Here is a 4,053-nt window from a genome sequence, read left to right as displayed (position 1 = left end):
TATGTGAACTGCTGTATGAAAAGTGAATTTACTCTGTAAATCTTCACCCAAATCCTAATAAAAAAAAAAAAGAAAGAAAGAAAGAAGTCCCAGGTGTGGAAGAGGTAACTGTGGGGAGGAATTGGGAGGGGAGCTGTTGTATTGTGGTAAACTGTGGTCAATGTCATGAGACAAAGTGTATATCAACTGCTGTATGGAAAGTGAATTTGCTCTGTAAACCTTCACCCAAACCACAATAAAATCACAATTAAAAAAAAAAACTAAAAAAAAGAATTCCCAGGTGTATAGTAGAGATGGCAAGGGACAAGGTTGTAGTCACTTCTTGGGCACAGCCAACTATCCAGAAAGAGTGTATAGCTGAACCTGTGGCCCTGGGACCATAGTCACAGGGGACATGAATTTCAATTGGCATAACACACTACACAAAATATTGTTCCACCTCCGTCCTACTTTGACAAGTAGTGACTGGGATCTCAAAAACCTGCAAGCAGCCATCTAGATGTAACAATGGGTCTCTCCTCATCCAGAGCAAAGAAGAATGAAGAAAACCAAATATTCATGGAAACAATTAGTCCAAGTGACTGGTACACCATGAGATCCTCAGCCTATATGACAATGAGACCAGAAGAATTAGATGGTGCCTGGCTACCACTGTCAACCACTTGGAGGGGTATCTATGTAGTAGATCCTGGACAGAATGGGAGAACGATGTGGAACAAAACTCAAAATCATTTGGGGGAAAAAAAAAAAAGGACCAGGTTTGTTGGTCTGATAGAGCCTGATGGAACCACTGAGACTATAGCCCGTAACTGCCCTTCAGGTCTGGAATTGAACCCACTCCTGTGGCTTTCAGCCAAACAAAAGACAGGTATATAAGGTGAACGTTTATAGTAGGTAGATACACTCCTTGGAGAGAACAATCATGGGAGAATAGAAGGGCTGTGTACGCACAGGGACATAGTTCAGGGGACAGGATTGCATGGGAGGGAAGGACACAGGGAAGAGGTAACTATCGGGAGGAAGTAGAAGGGGAGCTGTTGCATTGTGGTAAATTGTAGTCAATATCATGATACAAAGTGTATGTCAACTGCTATATGGAAAGTGAATTTGCTCTGTAAACTTTCACCCAAATCACAATTAAAAAAACCCAATTTGTTCTACATCCTACTTTGGCAAGTAGCTTGTTGTTGTTGTTGTTGTTGTTGTTGTTGTTATGTGCCATCAAGTCAGCCCCGAAGTAGCTACTGGGATCTTAAAACCTTGCAAGCAGCCATCTAGATGCAACAATGAGTCTCTCCTCATCCAGAGCAAAGAAGAATGAAGAAAAACAAAGATGCATGGAAACAATTAGTCCAAGTGACTGGTATACCATGCGATCCTCAGCCTATATGGCTATAAGACCAGAAGAACTAGATGGTGCCCGTCAACCACTAGGAGATACTGGATAGAGTGGGAAAACAATGTGGAACAAAACTCAATCATTAAAAAAAAAAAAAAAAAAACAGGGACCAGGTTTACTGGTCTGATAGAGCCTGATGGAACCACTGAGACTATGGCCCCTAACTGCCCTTCAGGTCTGGATATGAACCCACTCTTCTGGCTCTGAGCCAAACAAAAGACAGGCATATAAGCCGAACATTTACATTAGGTAGATACTCTCCTTGGAGAGATCAATCATGGGAGAATAGAAGGGCTGTGTATGCACAGGGAGACAGCTCAGGGAATAGGAGTGCATGGGAGGGAAGGACACAGGGAAGAAGTCACTAGAGGGGGAAGAAGTGGGAGGGGAGCTGCTGCATTGTGGGAAATTGCAGCCACTGTCATGAGACAGAGTGTATGTGAGCTGCTGTATGGAAAGCAAATTTGCTCTGTAAACTTTCACCTAAATCACAACAAAAATCAAAAAAAAACAAAAAGAAGAAGAAGTGCAACCAGAATGCTCCTTGAGGCAAGAATAGCCAGAGTTTGTCTTACTTTGGTCATATTGTATTTTGTTGCTGTGTTTTAGGTGTCATGTCTAAGAATCCACTGTTGAATCCAAAGTCACAAAGATTGACCCTATGCTTTCTTCTAAAATTTTGGAGTTTCAGCTCTTTTAAGTCTTTGATCCACCTTTGAGCTAATTTTTTTTATATGGTATGAGGTAGGGGTCCAACTTCATCCCTTTCAAGTGGATATCCAGTTGTCCTAGCACTATTTATTTAAGACTATTTTGTCCTCATTGAATTGTCTTGGCAACCTTGTCAAAAATAAACTGACCATAAATATTAGGACTTATTTCTGGAATTTCAATTTTATTCCATTTATAGAGAGAAACTGGAACCCTCTTAAATTATTAATGGGAATGTAAAATGGTGCAGCCACTTGGGGGGAAAAAAAGAAACTATCACATAATCCTTTTTCCCTTGTCTTTTTTTATAAAAACCTTACAAATCATTTCTCTATTTTCCTGATGTGTATATGATAATAGAAAGAATCTTTAGGACAATTCTATAATGAAAAAAATACATACCACAAGTGAGACAAGAAAGATACTTTGAAGCAACAAGTAAAAGTAATTTTTTCTTTTTTAAGTTTTTAATAAATTAGTTGTAAAAAATTTTTTCTTCTGTTAAGATAGTCATTAATATGAAATTTCAGGAATTAAAAGTTTCCCATTTTAGTGCAATTTTTAAGGCTTTACTTAGGAAAAAATATAAATATAAAATATAAATATGCAATTTTTATGGAGACTTAAGTTGTTCTCCTGAAAGACTTGACTGATCAATAAGAATTAACTTTACTCAGTGTCATAACAAAAGGATACTATAAAAATAGGAAACAAACTCAAAATTCTAGCATCTAAAGATTCTTACTATGCACTGTTGTTGTTGAGTGTCATCAAGTTAGTTCCAACTCGCAGTGACCCAATGTACAACAGAACAAAACATTGCCCAGTTCTGCGCCATCCTCACAATTGTTATTATGTCTGAATCCACGGTTGCAGCCACTGTGGCAATACACCTCATTGAGGGTCTTCCTCTTTTTCACTGACCCTCCAAATTTACCAAGCATGATGTCCTTCTCTAGGGACTGGTTCCTCCTGATAACATGTCCAAAGTATATGAGAGGAAGTCTCACCATCCTCACTCCTAAGAAGCATTCTGGTTGTATTTCTAAGGTAGATCTGTTTGTTCTTCTTGTAGTTCATAGTACATTCAATACTCTTCACCAACACTCTAATTCAAAGGCATCAATTCTTCTGCAGTCTTCCTTATTCATTGTCTAGCTTTCACATTGTATACGAAAGTACTGAAAATACCATGCCATTGGTCAAGTGCACCTTAGACCTCAAGGTGACAGCTTTGCTTTTTAACACTTTAAAGAGGTCTTTTATGGCAGATCTACACAGTACAATACATTGTTTGGTTACTTGACTGATGCTTCCATGGGCACTGATTGGGGATCCAAGTAAAATGAAATCAGTGACAACTTCAATATTTTCTCCATTTATCATATTACTTATTGGTCTAGTTATCAGGATTTTTGTTTTCTCTCTGTTTCCATATGACAAAAACATAAGGAAATACAAAGATATACAGAACAGGCAATAAATTGAAAGACATTATTTAATATTTCTATGAATCTGACAACTTTTTCTAAACAGAAATGATGATGTATTTCCAAGACAACCAGGAAACCGTAAGTCATTCAAAACTTACTAAAGCCATTGTTAGTAAAGTTAAACTCTGGGTTTACCAGATATTCTAACCTTGAAAGTAACTATTTTTATTTGTTTTATTTTTCATGTAAAAGGTCAATATAACATGAGAAATATTAATTTGTTTAATGAGAAAGAGGAAATCTGGCATTACTATATTAGATTTGCAAACCCTTTTAAATTCTGTTAGCTCAGGTATGTATAGCCCAGTCGAAAGACAATTCTCACAGGTTATTCTAACCTATTATATTTAGCCTTTTCTACCTACAAAGTAGGAGCTCTGGTAGCATAGTGCCTAAGGCACTTGACTGCTAACCAGAAGGCTGGCGGTTCAAACCCACCAGCCACTCCTC

The 4,053-nt window shown here is 37.8% G+C and overlaps 1 protein-coding gene across 1 annotated transcript in view; it reads right to left on the bottom strand.

Annotated features, from left to right (window-relative positions):
- The window catches only part of TTC33 (tetratricopeptide repeat domain 33), a 98,023-nt gene that overhangs the window by 11,476 nt on the left and 82,494 nt on the right, over positions 1-4,053 (bottom strand). The gene's annotated exons all lie outside the window — the stretch shown is intronic.

Source organism: Orycteropus afer, unplaced genomic scaffold (assembly GCF_000298275.1).
Source record: "Orycteropus afer afer isolate SDZICR_OR568_19922 unplaced genomic scaffold, OryAfe1.0 scaffold00275, whole genome shotgun sequence".
In the NCBI taxonomy this organism is placed as follows: domain Eukaryota; kingdom Metazoa; phylum Chordata; class Mammalia; order Tubulidentata; family Orycteropodidae; genus Orycteropus; species Orycteropus afer.
This window is presented reverse-complemented; position numbering and strand designations above follow the sequence as displayed.